We start from the raw sequence: 17,415 nt of genomic DNA, 5'->3' as shown, positions 1-17,415 counted from the left end.
TTATTCCTTCCAAAATGAATCACCTCACACTTTTCTGCATTAAACTCCATTTGCCACCTGTCAGCCCAGCTCTGCAGCTTATCTATGTCCCTCTGTAACTTGTAACATCCTTCTGCACTGTCCACAACTCCACTGACTTTAGTGTCATCTGCAAATTTATTCACCCATCCTTCTACGCCCTCCTCCAGGTAATTTATAAAAATAACAAACAGCAACGGCCCCAAAACAGATCCTTGTGGCACACCACTAGTAACTGGACACCAGTCAGAGCATTTCCCATCAACCACCACTCTTTGTCTTCTATCAACTAGCCAATTTCTGATCCAAACTGCTAAATCACCCTGAATCCCATGCCTCTGTATTTTCTGCAATAGCCTACCATGGGTAACCTTATCAAACGCTTTACTGAAATCCATATACACCACATCAACTGCTTTACCCTCATCCACCTGTTTGGTCACCTTCTCGAAGAACTCAATGAGGTTTGTGAGGCACGACCTACCCTTCACAAAACCATGTTGACTATCTCTAATCAAATTATTCCTTTCCAGATGATTATACATCCTATCTCTTATAAACCTTTCCAAGACTTTTCCCACAACAGAAGTAAGGCTCACTGGTCTATAGTTACCGGGGTTATCTCTACTCCCCTTCTTGTACAAGGGGACAACATTTGCTATCCTCCAGTCCTCTGGCACTATTCCTGTAATGTGGAGATGCCGACGTTGGACTGGGGTAAGCACAGTAAGAAGTCTTACAACACCAGGTTAAAGTCCAACAGGTTTGTTTCAAACACAAGCTTTCGGAGCGCAGCTCCTTCCTCAGGTGAACACCCTGATGAACTTCCTTCAGGTGAACTTCCTTCTTCACCTGAGGAAGGAGCTGCGCTCCGAAAGCTCGTGTTTGAAACAAACCTGTTGGACTTTAACCTGGTGTTGTAAGACTTCTTACTATTCCTGTAGACAAAGATGACTTAAAGATCAAAGCCAAAGGCTCAGAATCTCCTCCCTAGCTTCCCAGAGAATCCTAGGATAAATCCCATCCGGCCCAGGGGACTTATCTATTTTCACACTTTCCAGAATCGCTAACACCTCCTCCTTATGAACCTCAAGCCCTTCTAGACTAGTAGCCTGTATCTCAGTATTCTCCTCGACAACTTTGTCTTTTTCCTGTGTGAATACTGACGAAAAATATTCATTTAGCACCTCTCCTATCTCCTCGGACTCTACGCACAACTTCCCACTACTGTCCTTGACTGGCCCTACTCTTACCTTAGTCATTCTTTTATTCCTGACATGCCTATAGAAAGCTTTAGGGTTATCCTTGATCCTACCTGCCAAAGACTTCTCATGTCCTCGCTTGGCTCTTCTTAGCTCTCTCTTTAGAGCCTTCCTAGCTAACTTGTAACTCTCAAGCGACCCAACTGAACCATCACGTCTCATCTTCACCTAAGCCTCCTTCTTCCTCTTGACAAGTGATTCAACTGCTTTAGTAACCCATGGTTCCCTCACTCGACCACTTCCTCCCTGCCTAACAGGTACATACTTATCAAGGACACGCAGTAGCTGTTCCTTGAACATGCTCCACATTTCCATTGTGTCCATCCCCTGCAGTTTTCCTCTCCAGGTGATGCATCCTAAGTCTTGCCTCATCGCATCATAATTGCCTTTCCCCCAGCAATATTTACAGACAATTATTTACAAGTTCATTTTACAATGAGACTATCAGCCGTTGGGGGCCCTGGTCGTCCTCTGCAATTGTCGCAGTCCCGGCGGTGATGCTGGCGTTGGCTCAGGCATCCGTGGCTCTGGGAGTGTGTCGTCTTCAGTTTCATCGCATCCGGATGGGGCCAGTGGGAGGACGGATCCTCCTGGGAAGGGGGCTGCGGTGGTGTGCACCGGTGAAAAAATGGTTGGGGTTGGTGGGGGGGGGGGGGGGATCCAGCAGGAGCCAGATCCCGGAGGGAGACCGTGTCTTGTCGGCCATTGGGGTGCACCACATAGGCGTACTGGGGGTTAGCATGGAGGAGATGTACCCTCTCAATCAGTGGGTCCAACTTGTGGGCCCATACGTGTTTGTGGACTAGGAGAGGTCTGGGGGCTGCCAGCGATGTTGGGAGCGAGGTCCCCGAGGAGGACTTCCTAGGGAAGGCAAGGAGACGTTCATGAGGTGCTTCGTTGGTAGTAGCGCACAGTAGTGATCGGATGGAGTCAAGTGCATCGGTGAAGACCTCCTGCCATCGGGACACTGGGAGATTCTTGGACCATAGGGCCAGTAAGACGGCCTTCCAGACCGTCCCGTTCACCCTCTCTACCTGCCCGTTTCCCCGGGGGTTATAACAGGTCATCCTGCTGGAGGCAATGCCCTTGCTGAGCAGGAATTGACGCAGCTCGTCACTCATGAAGGAGGACCGCCTATCGCTATGGATGTAGGCGGGGAAACCGAACAGGGTAAAGATGCTGTGGAGGGCTTTAATAACGGGGCAGCCATCATGTCAGGACAGGGGATGGCGAAAGGGAACTGGGAGTACTCATCAATCACGTTTAAGAAATACATGTTGCGGTCGGTGGAGAGAAGGGGCCCTTTGAACTCCACGCTGAGGCGTTCAAAGGGGCGGGAAGCCTTCACCAGGTGCACTTTCTCTGCCCTGTAGAAGTGCAGCTTGCACTCCGCGCAGATTTGGCAGTTTCTGGTTACGGCCCTGACCTCCTCGATGGAGTAGGGCAGATTGCGGGTTTTAACAAAGTGGAAGAACCGGGTGACCCCCAGGTGGCAGAGGTTGTCGTGGAGGGTCTGGAGTCTGTCTACTTGTACACTGGCACAAGTGCCGCGGGACAGGGCATCAGGAGGCTCGTTGAGCTTCCCGGACGATACAAGATCTTGTAATCAAAAGGTGGAGAGCTCGATCCTCCACCCTAAGATCTTATCATTCTTAATTTGCTCCACTGTGCATTGTCAAACATGAAGGCTACCGACCGTTGGTCAGTGAGGAGAGTGAATCTCCTGCCGGCCAGGTAATGCCTCCAATGCCGCACAGTTTTGACGATGGCTTGGGCCTCCTTCTTGATGGAGAAATTACGGATTTCTGAGGCGTGGAGGGTGCGTGAAATGAAGGCCACGGGTCTACCCGCCTGATTAAGGGTGACAGCCAGAGCTACGTCTGATGCATCGCTCTCGAACTGGAAGGGGAGGGATTCATCAATTGCGTGCATCGTTGCCCTGACGATGTCTGCTTTGATGCGACTGAAAGCCTGGCGAGCCTCTGCCAATAGGGGAAAAACCGTGGACTGGATTAGTGGGCGGGCCTTGTCCGCATAATTGGGGACGCACTGGGCGTAATAGGAATAGAAGTCCAGGCAACGTTTCAGGGCCTTGGGGCAGTGGGGGAGGGGAAATTCCATGAGGGGGCGCATGCCTTCGGGATCTGGGCCTGTGACTCCATCATGCACTACGTAGCCGAGGATGGCTAGGCGATCGGTGCTAAACACACATTTGTCCTTGTTATAGGCGAAGTTAAGGATTTTTGCAATATGGAGGAATTTGAGGAGGTTGGTGTCATGGTCCTGCTGGTCATGGCCGCAGATGGTGACATTGTCGAGGTACGGGAACGTGGCCCGCAGACCGTACCGGTCAACCATTCGGTCCATCTCCCGTTGGAAGACCGAGACCCCATTTGTGACACCGAAGGGAACCCTTGGAAAGTGGTAGGGCCGCCCATCTGCTTTGAATGCAGTGTACTTGCGGTCACCTGGGCGAATGGGGAGCTGGTGGTAGGCTGATTTAAGGTCCACTGTGGAGAAAACCTTGTATTGCGCTATCTGGTTGACCATTTCAGATATGCGGGGGAGAGGGTACGTGTCGAGCTGCGTATACCTGTTGATGATCTGACTGTAGTCTATGACCATCCTATGCTTCTCCCCGGTCTTTACAACCACTACTTGACCTCTCCAGGGGCTGTTGCTGGCCTCGATAATACCTTCCTTTAGTAACCGTTGGACTTCTGACCTAATGAAGGTCCGGTCCTGCGCACTGTACCGTCTGCTCCTGGTGGCGATCGGTTTGCAATCGGGGGTAAGGTTTGCAAACAGGGAAGGCGGGTCGACCTTGAGGGTCGCTAGGCCGCAGACAGTGAGGGGTGTATGGGGCCGCCGAATTTGAACATTAAACTTTGCAGGATACGCTGGAAGTCCAGTCCAGTCCCAGGAGTGTGGCAGCGCAGAGATGGGGAAGGACGTAGAGTCGGAAGTTATTGAACTCCACGCCTTGGACCGTGAGGTTGGCTATGCAGTATCCCCAAATCTCCATTGAGTGGGACCCAGAGGCCAGGGAGATCTTTTGTTTAATCGGGTACAGCGGGGGAGCAGTGTCTTACCGTATTGGGATGGATGAAGCTCTCCGTGCTCCCAGAGTCGATCAAGCAGGATGTCTTGTGCCCGTTGATGAGTACCGATGTCGTAACAGTTGAAAGCGTTCGGGGCCGAGTCTGGTCCAGTGTCACTGAGGCAAGTTGTGGCAGAAGCTGAGAGATCTCGTCAGGCCACCCGAGTCGGGGTCCTGATACGTCATCCAAGATGGCTGTCCCCATGAATCGCACATGGCCGGCTGGGAGATCTCATCAGGCGATACATGTCCAGCCGAGTCAGGGTCCTGAGATGTCATCCAAGATGGCTGCCCCCATGAATCACACATGGCCTTTGAGGAGAGGAATGGCAGCGGGCCCGGTTCGCCTGTGGAGACAGCGGCGGCCGTCCGGGCCTGGCATACTGCCACGAGGTGCCCCTTCTTCCTGCAGCCCTTGCAGATAGCGGATCAGACTGGGCAGCATTGCTGGAGGTATTTGCTTTTCCCTTCAAAAATAACATCCCCCCCGCCCCGGGGTTTCCCAGCTGCCGCACTGCACAAGCTTGTGGGGAATTTTTGGGGTGCTTTGGAATCGGCTGCGGGTACCGCGCAGGCGGGAACGTAGGCCTGGGCGTTGCGGGAGGCTACATCTAGGGAGTGCGCAAGTTTCCGTGCGTCTTTAAGCCCTAGCGTGTCGTTTTCCAGCAGTTGCTGGTGGAATTTAGAGGACAGCATGCCCGCAACAAAAGCATCCCGTATTAAGAGTTCGGTGTGGTCATTGGCTGAGAGTTTTGGACAGTTACAGTTTCTACCTAACACTAACAGTGCGCGGTAAAAATCGTCCAGTGATTCCCCTGGGATCTGCCGTCTGGTAGCTAAAAGATGCCGAACGTATACCTGATTCACAGTGTGGACGTAGTGTTCTTTTAATAAAGTCATTGCGTCCTCGAAACCGTCCGCGTCTTTGATAAGCGTGTTTGATAACCCTTGAGTGGAGGACTTGCATTGTCTGTTCCTCCATGGCGATAGTCAGGGCCGCCCTGATGTACCCGTTGAAACATGCCAGCCAATGTTTAAAAGTTGCTGCTGCATTTGCCGTGTGGGGGTTGATTTGTAGACACTCTGGCTTGATGCGGAGAGAAGCCATTCTTCAATTTTGTTCATTAAATTGATGCATCGATCAATCACTACTGAAACGAGATTGTAGTCCAATTGAAGGCTTTAATAAACAAGTAGTTACCCCAGCAGCTCTGGTACAGAATAACTGCTGTGGGTGAAACACAGACTCTTATGCTCCGCCTGCTGGGCGGAACCAGCAGGCAGGTTCTACCACTCATACTACCATATAAGGTAAATCCCACCTAGGTACCACGATACCCCTAATGTAGCCTACCACAGGGGGTCTCCCATTCACGGCTTCCTCGTGAGTGCTCTGTGAGCTCTGTCCACCTCCAAGGGTTGGGAGAATGCCCCATCCTCCAGCAGCTTCTCAAACATATCTGCGATGTATGCTCCAGTGTCCGCTCCTTCGGATCCCTCCGGGAGCCCAACGATTCTCAAGTTCTGCCGGCGGGACCTATTCTCCAGGTCCTCCACCCTCTCCAGGGGCTTATTCTGCTGGTATCTCAGCATCTCCACCCCCAACTCCACCGAAGTTTGATGCTCCTCCAGCTCAGCCAGCGCTTTCTCTACCTTCTGGATCGCCCAATCAATTGACTCTTTTATCTGGTCCAAGCAGTCTTGTTTTTGCTTAGCGAAGCCTTCCTGAATAACTGTTGACCGCTGGGTCAACAAGCCAGAGGTCTGGTCCTCCGCCATGCTATCTCCCACTGCAGCTTCAGTCCAAGCCTTCTGTCTTTCTGTTTCTGTCTTTACGAGCACTCCTAGTCCTCCTCCCCATGCACCGATGTGGGAATTCAGTACACAATTGCCTCTGTCATCGATTTTTCAATTCAAGTCCGATAGAAAATGGGGGGAAAAGGTCCAAAAGTCCGACCCGAGCGGGAGCCACCAAATATGCGCTTACTCCTTCGTAGCCGCCACCGGAAGTCACTTTTTTAACATCTTTGCAGATCTTCCATTTTGTTTCAAGGAATTTAAATAGTAGTTTTATGAGTCTAAATGTTTTTCTTCCAAAACATCAATGCCATGTGCAGTTTGCTTAGCTCATGTGCATATACTAAAAGCTGTTGAGATCATTTCAATATTTAGACTTTTCAGGTTTTTGATGACAGTGATTAACAAAGCATGTTCCACTTTGTACACAATCACAGCAGTGAACATTGGCATGGGTCGAAAAAAGGAACGGGTTCTTGGACCATGAAAATGAGCACAACCCTTGGCACTCAAATGACCATTTGCACTCCTCAGATTAGCAGCAAAGTTATATTTCAGGGATGCTTTTTGAAACTCTTTTTACTCAGCATCATAAATCCTGAGATGCACTGACAGTTGCATTTCTGACAATGTAGCCTTTCTCAAAGAAAATGTGTTGATTTCCAAGGACAGCCAAAAATTAAGAAAAAATACTTCTTTTAAAAAAAAGATACCTTGGTTCCTCAAGCAAAACATTACCAAACTTGGAGGATCGCACAAAAACTGGATTTAATGCAGCCGATTTCATAGGGAAGCAAACACATTAATCATGGGGCCCCACACAAGCCCTCGAGAGGCAGTAAAACTGACCCATGATTAAGTCACGGGGCAGAATGGGATGAATTGAGAGAGAACATAGTATGAGGGGTCACTTTTAAAAAATAAGGGGCTGGATTCTCCGACCCCCCGCCGAGTCGGAGAATCGCCAGCCAGCTGGGATGATGCCAACACATGCTGGCGCTCCCATACATGCACCAACTCGCACCAGCCGGTGGAGGCCCTTTGTCGCGGCGCCAAGCCCCTTCCACGCCGGCCGGCGCGGCGCAATCCAGTCTGGCGCCGGCCTAGCCCATGAAGGTGCGGAGGATTCCTCACCTTCGGGGCAGCCAGATGCGGAGTGGTTCCCGCCACTCCTTCAGCCAGAGTTGCCCGCCCCGCCAATTTCCAAAGAATCCCGCCCATCGGGTCACTGATTTAAGACAGAGATACGGGGAATTTATTTTCTCTCAGAGGGTCGTGCGTCCCCAGAACTTCCTTCCACAACAGGTCGTGAAAATAGGTTCTTTGAATATTTTTAAGGCAGAGCAAGAGATTCTTGACTAACAAGGGGGTGAAAGGTTATTAGGGGTAGGCAGGAATGTGGGGTTAAAGTACAAACAGTTCAACCATGATTGAATTGAATGGCAGAGCAGGATCCATGTGCCAAGTGGCCTACTCCTGTTCCAAATTCGTATTTACATATGTGTGCATGTATGTGTACCCATTAACCCTGAGCCCACCTCAATTTAGTGGTGCCTCAGGGATTAAATAGGTGGTGTACAGTTTTTCTGCACCCTTGATATGCTGCCCAGCAAATCCTGCCAGGCACACTGTGCCTGATTGAAGGACCCAACATTTGGCCTGTGCCTATTGCCCTTGCCTCCAATACCTCTATTCCCTCCTTTCCCACATTTCCCCATAATGTCTTTACTCTCCTTTGGTCTGGAACCTCAGGTAGTGATTGATGCACAATCAGTGGACACGAAACGTAGGTGTAGTCCAAATCGAAAGGCTTTAATCAGCAAGAAGTGAGCCCAGCAAGAGGCTGGTTTAGCTCACTGGGCTAAATCGCTGGCTTTTAAAGCAGACCAAGCAGGCCAGCAGCACGGTTCAATTCCCGTACCAGCCTCCCCCGACAGGCGCCGGAATGTGGCGACTAGGGGCTTTTGACAGTAACTTCATTGAAGCCTACTCGTGACAATTGGGGCCTCACGGTAGCATGGTGGTTAGCATCAATGCTTCACAGCTCCAGTGGTCCCAGGTTTGATTCCCGGCTGGGTCACTGTCTGTGTGGAGTCTGCACGTCCTCCCCGTGTGTGCGTGGGTTTCCTCCGGGTGCTCCGGTTTCCTCCCACAGTCCAAAGATGTGCGGGTTAGGTGGATTGGCCATGCTAAATTGCCCGTAGTGTAAGGTTAATGGGGGGATTGTTGGTATACTGGTTACGTGGGTTTAAGTAGGGTGATCATTGCTCGGCACAACATTGAGGGCCGAAGGGCCTGTTCTGTGCTGTACTTTCTATGAAATAAGTGATTTTCATTTCATTTTTCATTTCAGCAGCAGGAGTACAGAAATTGCCTGGCTGCTGGGGACACGGGTTCTTATACCCCGCCTCATAGGCGGAGCTACCTTCCTCTTGATCAATGAGAGTACAGAGAACACGATACTTGGGCCAATGACAGCTCACACTCCCAGGTACAGTAATACCCCTAGTCATACTACCACAGTGGTTGTCCCAGGTATCTGCTGTTCTTGACCTTCTTGATGATGGACGGCATGGTAGCGCAATGGTTAGTACTGTTGATTCACAGCTCTAGGCTCCCAGGTTCAATTTCCGGCTTGGGTCACTGTCTGAGTGGAGTCTGCACGTTCTCCCCATGTCTGCGTCGGTTTCCTCCAGGTGCTCCGATTTCGTCCCACAGTCTAAAGATACACAGGTTAGGTGGATTGACCATGTTAAATTGCCCCATAGTGTCCACAAAAGGTTAGGTGGTGTTACGGGGATAGGCTAGAGGAGTGGGCTTAAGTAGGGCGCTCTTTTCTAGGGCCGGTGCAGACCCGAGGGGCTGAATGGCCTCCTTACCCGCTGTAAATTCTATGATTCCATGTTAGTGGCCATGGGTTTGGAAGATGCTACCTAAAGGAGCCTTGGTGAGTTTGTGCAGTGCATTTTGTAGATGGTACACACAGCTGCCACTGTGGTGGAGGGCTGAATGTTTGAGTCATGGTAACAAGTGGGCTGTTTTGTCCTGGTTGGTGTCAAGCTTCTTGAGTATTGAGTGTTTCTCCTGGACAGAGGTAGACTTGCAGTGAAACATAGAGCACTGCAGCTTGGGGCCCCGGCCAATGAGGGAGCCCATTCGGAGATGTGACAATTGTGGTGGGAACACCAATCAGAGTTTTGGAAGCTCTAAATTTGCTGATAGGCTCGAGAATGAGGGTTCTAATTGGTGGACTCCCCTTTTGAGCGGGAGAAATGTTTGCCAGATATTAACAGATGGTGGAGATTTAGAGCAGTTCAGAATCCTGAATTGATGAGAAGTTCCTGAACTTTAATTGAGCAAAGCAGAAGCCAGGTTTCTGGCATTTGGTCTGCCGGGCAGCCTGAGACAAAGTGAGATCACCGATCTAACATAGGGCTGCGAACCTGCAAAGCCTTCAGCGAATTGAGGAGGAGGCACTGGCCAACGGCTGTTGATGGGGGCAACGGGGCAACTCACTACCTCCAGAACAGGGCTGAGGAAGGCTGGCAGGCAACCAAACAAAAAGAAGCGCGGCCACTAGTCCAGATAGCCAGCAGCAGCAGCCAGGCAGCCACCCAGGAACACACGTGGTTTTCAAGGGTTGAGGCTCAAGGCCCGGCCACCTGAGCGAGAGCCAAGAGGTGAACGGAGCAGTGGTCAGGGGGTGTGAAGACGGTCAGGCAAGCGTTGGTGCCGTGTCTTAGGGAGCAGGGGAGCAGTGGCCAGCGGGAGCAGGCGACTCGACCAGAGGTCAGCCAGACAGGGCTGAGAGTGAGAGGGCTGAGTGGTAACTGTCACAATATACATCCATGTATATAATGGAGTGCAGACATGCAGTGATTGACACACAGGGCGAAATTCTCCCAACGGGAGACAAAGTGCCGACGCCGGAGTGAAAACCGGAGTGTTTCATTCCGGCGCGGAGGCCGCTCCTCGCCCCCTATTCTCCCACCCCCAGGGGGCTAGGGGTGGCGCCACGTCAATTACCCGTGCTGGGCCTTGGCGCCGCGTCAAAGCGGCGCCGCGTAAATGATGCGGCCGGCGGCGCTTAAATGATGTCGCCCGCGTATGCGCGGTTGCCGTCCTCCCCGTGGGCACCCCGCAAGACATGGAGGATTGATCTTGCGGGGCGGCGGAGGAAAAGAGTGTGTCCTTTAGAGACGCCGGCCCACCGATTGGTGGGCACCGATCGCGGGCCAGACCCCTACTGAGCACCCCCCTGGTGCTTGATCCTCCCTCCCCCCACACAGGCTGCACACGCAGCGTTCGCGCGCCGTTCATGCCGGCAGCGACCAGGTGTGGACGGAGCCGGCGTGAACCCGTCGGATTGGGCAGGCCGCTCGGCCCATTTGGGCTGGAGAATCGCCGCTCGCCTGTTAGAAACGGCGAACGCCGATTCTCCGAGCAGCCTGTTGTGAAACGCGGCACGCCGTTTTGGGGGGGGGGGGTGGGGGAATCGCGTGTGGGTGCCAGGGCGGCGTGGCGGGAATCGCCCGGCACTCCCGCGATTCTCCCACCCGGCATGGGGGTCGGAGAATCACGCCCAAAGGATGACCATTAAGCACACAGAACACAGCAGCCAATCACCAGACAGGACACGACCACTATAAAGCCAGGGGGCACCAGTTTTCCCGCTCTCTCGGGATCCAGCCTCCGAGACAGTCAGAACTCGTGAGCATAGCCAGTGCAAACACCATGTGGTAGTCAGTAAGTCTGGTCAGGCTAGCCTCAGATCTCCAGTCAAGTCAGCAGAGTGTCAACCCACAGTTGAACCTGTAAAATAGTTAGATGTTAAATAAAATTGTGTTGCATCTCATCAAGTGTTGGAAATCTCTCGCTGCACTGCATCAAACGCAGTCCACATAGACCCAGCCTGCCCAACACATCATGGTACCAGGTTTGGATGCTGAAAATTGACAGACCTACCTTGAGTGAATCAGCGTTGACCAGCAATCAGCCATCCGGTGACATGGAAAACATCCGCCCTCTTCCGCAGCTCCGCATTGCCGGCAACCTCGGTGCAAATTGGAAGACCTCCAAACAGAAGTTCCAACTCTACCTCGAAGCCACCGACCTCGAGGCCGCATCGGATGCCAGGAAGATCGCACTATTCCTTTCTACAGCCGGGGACCACGCCATCCATAGCTACAACTCCCTTACATTCGCCGAAGGTGAAGATAAGACGAAATTTAAAACAGTCCTGCTGAAGTTCGACAGCCACTGCGACATTGAGGTGAATGAGAGCTTTGAACGGTACATTTTCCAGCAGAGGCTTCAGGGTAAGGATGAACCTTTTCAATCCTTTTTGACCCATCTCCACATCCTCGCACAGTCATGTCACTATGACTCGACAACTGATTCCATGATCTGGGATAAGATCGTTTTTGGGGTCCACTCCAATTCCCTTCGCCAGCAGCTCCTGAAAGTCAAGCAGCTCATCCTCACCATCGCCATCGAAACGAGCGTTCTCCACAAACATGGTAACAACCGGTACTCCCACATCAGGGCAGCAGAAACGGCAAAGCTAAACCCCCACGAGGCAGAACGGGTGCAGGCCATCGCACAAATGCAGGGTCTGAGTCTTGACGAGAGTGGCCATTTCGCGTGCTTTTTCCGGGCTCCAGCACATGCGCGCTACGACCGAGGGGACGGCGAAACCGACTATCAGCCTGCACAGCTGCGTACGTCATTCGACCGCACTGCGCATGTGCGTTGGCACACGGAACGCGCTGATGTTGGTGTCATGACGTGCCCATTTAAAGCGACAATGTCCGGCAAAATCACGCGGTGTCTGCAGTGTGGCAAGCTTCGCCACTATGCAACCCTTTGCAGATCTGATCCACTGCCCAGCATCCAGCGATACCAGCCACGGCGCAGAGCGTCCGTTCGATATAGCAGGCCGTGCCAGACTCCGACTCCGACAGCCCAACAGAACCTGACGGCGAGTGCCTCAAATCCCCATTCCGGGTGGGCATCATTACTAAGCATGCGCTGCCTTTCTCAAAGATTGTGAAACACCTCCCAATCCTAAGCGTGGATCCTGACGACGAGTGGTGTGCTGTCCTCACAGTTGACAAGGCTCGCATCCATTTCAAGCTGGACACCAGCGCATCAGCGAACCACATTTCGAAACCCGATCTCAACACAATCCGTGACAGACCAAGCATTCTTCCACCTGCCTGCCAGCTCCTTGACTACAATGGCAATGCCATTGCTGCCAGTGGCTCATGGCAACTCGGAGTTTCCAATAGGTCACTTAAAGTGACGCTGCGATTTGAGATCGTAGGACCTGACAGAGCATCCCTGCTCAGTGCTCGGGCCTGCAAACTCCTGAACCTGGTTCAGCGAGTCCACACCATGTCATCCTCATAGGCGACGACCTCACCTGATAGAAACTTCCAGGCTCAAATTGATGACATCATAGCACAGGGCTATAGCATGTTCGAAGGTATGGGCACACTCCCATACCGATACAAAATACTGCTGAAACCAAACTCCACCCCTATGGTTCACGCACCACGTCGGGTGCCGGCACCCCTCAGGGACCACCTCAAGCAGCAGTTGCAAGACCTTCAGGACCAGGGCGTCATTTCAAAGGTCACAGAACCCACGGACTGGGTCAGCTCCATGGTCTGCGTCAAGAAGCCGTCAGGGGAGCTTCGAATCTGTATCGACCCCAAAGATTTAAACCGCAACATCATGAGGGAACATTACCCAATACCAAAACGAGAAGATTTACCCAGCGAGATAGCTCAGGCCAAATTCTTTACGAAGCTGGATGCCTCCAAGGGGTTCTGGCAAGTACAGCTGGACGCATCCAGTCGCAAGCTGTGCACATTCAATACCCCGTTCGGTCACTACTGCTACAACCGAATGCCTTTTGGCATCATCTCTGCCTCAGAGGTATTTCACCGCATAATGGAACAGATGATGGAGGGTATCGAGGGGGTGCGAGTGTACATCGACGATGCCATAATCTGGTCCACAACTCCTCAAGAACACATTGATTGCCTCAAGCGGGTATTCCACAGGATCTACGAGCATGGCCCCCGACTCAACAGGGCCAAATGCTCATTCGGTCAATCAGAAATCAAATTCCTTGGCGACCACATCTCGCAGCAAGGCGTGCAGCCAGATGCTGACAAGGTTTCGGCAATCAACGCCATGAAGACCCCAGGGGACAAGAAGGCGGTCCTCCGCTTTCTAGGGATGGTCAACTTCCTCGGGAAGTTCATCCCCAACATGGCATCCCACACCACAGCCCTCCGCCATCTCGTCAGAAAGTCGACGGAAATCCTGTGGCTGCCTGCTCATGAGAAAGAATGGCGTGAGCTGAGGGCAAAACTCATCAAAGCCCCGGTGCTGGCGTTTTTCGACCCCGCCAAGGAGACAAAAATGTCCACTGACGCGAGCCAGGACGGCATTGGGGCGGTGCTCCTCCAACGGGATGACTCCTCCTCCTGGGCCCCAGTTGCGTATGCCTCCAGAGCCATGACGCCCACTGAGCAACGGTACGCTCAGATTGAGAAGGAATGCCTGGGCCTCCTAACGGGAATCGACAAGTTCCACGACTATGTATATGGCCTCCCTAAATTCACGGTAGAGATGGACCACAGGCCATTGGTCCACATCATCCAAAAAGACCTCAATGACATGACGCCACGGTTACAACGCATCCTTCTCAAGCTATGCCGCTACGATTTTGAACTGGTCTACACCCCAGGCAAATAACTCATTGTTGCAGATGCCCTTTCCAGGTCTATCACCACACCGTGTGAGCAAACTGACATCGTATGTCAAATCGACGCGCAGGTGCAATTCTGTTTCTCCAACTTTCCGGCCTCTGATGAGAGGGTCATTCAAATTTGTGAGGAAACGGCCAGGGATCCTCTGCTAAAGCGAGTGATGAGGCACCTTATGAATGGCTGGCAAAAGGGTCAAGGACGATCTGACGGTGGTAGACGGTATCCTCATGAAGCTTGACAGAATTGTGATCCCGCAGAGCATGCGAGCTATGTTGCTTGGCCAAATCCACGAGGGTCACCTGCCGGTCGAGAAATGTCGACGCAGAGCTCGGGAGGCAGTATACTGGCCGGGAATCAGCCAACACTCTCCTCAGTTGCCAACACTGTCCCCAACCTAAAGAAACTCTGCAGCAACATGAGATAGTGACCTCCCCATGGTCCAAAGTCGGTGTCGACCTTTACCACGCCAAGGGTCCTCCTTGTCGACTACTTTTCCAATTACCCCGAAGTGGTGAGACTGTCCGACCTCACGTCAAAGGCAGTGATTAAAGCATGCAAAGAAACATTGGCCAGGCATGGGATACCACTCACGGTGATGAGTGACAACGGCCCCTGTTTTTACAGCCAGGAGTGGTCTGATTTTTGCCCGGCTATACAACTTTCGTCACGTGACATCCAGCCCCCACTACCAGCAGTCAAACGGGAAGGCCGAGAAAGGGGTCCACATCGTCAAAAGATTACTATGTAAGGCTGCAGACTCAGGCTCCGACTTCAACCTGGCGCTGTTGGCATACAGAGCGACCCCGCTGTCCACTGGGTTGTCTCAAGTGCAGATGCTCATGAATCGCACTCTGCGAACCATGGTTCCAGCCATCCATGTTCCAGACCTTGACAACTTCCCGGTCATACGGAAGATGCAGCAGTCTCGGGGCCAACAGAAATCAGCATACGACACTCATGCCATGGATCTCCCCGGGCTGGTCCCAACTGATCGAGTTAGAGTACAGCTGCCTGACGGCGGCTGGTCCGCCACAGCTTTGGTGGTCAAGCAATTGGCCCCGAGATCGTTCCTCGTTTGCATGGCTGATGGCTCTTTCCTACGACGCAACAGGCGGGAGCTGCACAGGCTTCCACGCCTGCCACCCAACCATGATGTCCCACCTCACACACTGATTCCTCCGGACGCGCCCTGCCAAGAGGCCACCAATCTACCAGCAATCATGCCGATCTCTGCGACCACCGCATTGGCGGCAGTCCCACCCATCCAAGTGCAGGCGGCCCCTGCTCCACCCTTGAGGCGGTCAACCAGAATTTGTCGCCTGCCACAGAGACTAAACTTATGGACTGAATGTTTGCACAACTTTGTTACCTCATCATTTTGACATCTGTAAATATCATATTTTTACCATTTCATCTGCCCTAGCGACACCTTTCTATGTATATAAGTCCATTTTCACATATTCTGTATATAGTCACGTACACATACACATCTTCAGGTACATGCACCTTAATATTTATTATCTGAACACAACCTTAAAAAAAGGGGGAGATGTCATAATATACATCCATGTATATAATGGAGTGCAGACAGGCAGTGATTGACACACAGGATGACCAGTAAGCACACAGAACAGAGCAGCCAATCACCAGACAGGACACTACCACTATAAAGCCAGAGGGCACCAGTTTTCCCGCTCTCTCGGGATCCAGCCTCTGAGACAGTCAGAGCTCGTGAGCATAGACAGTGCAAACACCATGTGGTAGTCAGTATGTTTGGTCCGGCGAGCCTCAGGTCTCCAGTCAAGTCAGCATAGTGTCAACCCACAATTGTACATGTAAAATAGTTAGATGTTAAATAAAATCGTGCTGCATCTCATCAAGTGTTGGAAGTCTGTCTCTCGTTACACTACATCAAACGCAGTGCACATAGGCCCAGCCTGCCCAACACATCAGCAACCACCATCTTCTTCTTGTTGTTTTTGCAAGTTGAATTTACTGCTTCTTTTGGTATTAGCCATTTCTCTCTCTGATCGATTGCAGTGCCTTTTATGATATCCGGCTTGCCTGACTGACCATCCATCGGCATCACAGCTTTCCCAAAAATTATTGCCAGCAACCAGTTACTCTGGCAGTGAACATTGGGCTCATCCTCACACCAACTCTATTCACAATTTCCGAAGACTACCTCCCACAAGTTTGTTTAGTTTGTCACTGCTGTTGAGCAGCTTAGACAATCGTCTGCATTTACTTAAAGAGGCTTCACCCGATCGAAGAGTCTGAAGATTTATTCGTGAATCGTTGAAATCGAGACAGATCACCCCCAATCAATATGAAGAGACACTATGAATCTGGAAGTCAAAAACACAGGAAGTTGAGGCAAGAGGATGGATACCAGGCAAAGAGATAGTTTGGAAGTTTACTTTAAAAGCATTTGAGGTATTGAGTAGTGCCAAAACTGCACATTCATCCTCAACAACAGCATCCACAAAAAGTTTTGGTGACTTGTTTGATGACTTCAACCTGGCGATTTCCAGAGACAACACCTCTCCTGAAAAACCTGAAGAAGATGTGGATCTGAAATGGGAATGGAACTATTTTAGGTACTCATTGCTCTTCTGCTGCTGAAGTGAGGGAAGAAACCTATCCTGAAGACATTGCCTGATGCCAAAGTCTGTTCCACTGGGTATGATTGAATATCTCTTAATAAATAGACTGGAGAACATCGGTAAGACCGGAAATTTGAGAATAGTGTTTCAGGTTTGAGACCAAAAGTAGGTTTTGAGGCCATTTTCTGAGACTGACTACGAATGGCGTGACGAAAAGAGAGAAATTGGTTTATCTTTTCAGAAACCGCTAAGGCAGTCTACTGTTGTTTCCAAATTATTTCCTAACGCGAGTAAAAGGAAATAATCATTTGTCGATTGGTACTCTAACTGGAGAAATGTTGGAAGAGATATTGCTGATCATAAAATTTCCAAAAGTCACATTAAAGCTATGTTTGCGTTCGTTCAAAGATGTAAATTATCTGGAGGAATTGATTCTGCGTTATTGGCTCTGTTTGAAAGGAGCGTTCCTACTGGTGGAAAGTGCTGAGATGTGTTGTTGCCACAGTCAAACTGCTGTCTTTTTTTGGGACGACCTCGAACAGCACAAGATGAGTCATCAGTGTCAAGTAGAAAGGGTAATTTTTTAACTTTCCTTGAATATCTAAGTGAATTTGAAGAGCTTCTCAAAGAGCATTTGAAAAGCTATCAATATTGTGGCTCAGGGAAGATCAACTTTTTAATGCACAGAACCTACAATGACTTAGGTCAGGTGGGGTTATGGGGATAGGATGGGGGAGCGGGCCTAGGTAGGATGTTCTTTCGTAGGGTCCCCCTGCACTGCAGAGATGCTATGATTCTATGACTTCATCACAAGAATGTAAGAGTGGCTCAGAAACCAATTCACTACT

This window comes from Scyliorhinus canicula, chromosome 9 (genome assembly GCF_902713615.1).
Source record: "Scyliorhinus canicula chromosome 9, sScyCan1.1, whole genome shotgun sequence".
Lineage (NCBI taxonomy): Eukaryota > Metazoa > Chordata > Chondrichthyes > Carcharhiniformes > Scyliorhinidae > Scyliorhinus > Scyliorhinus canicula.
Note: the sequence above shows the minus strand (reverse complement) of the source record.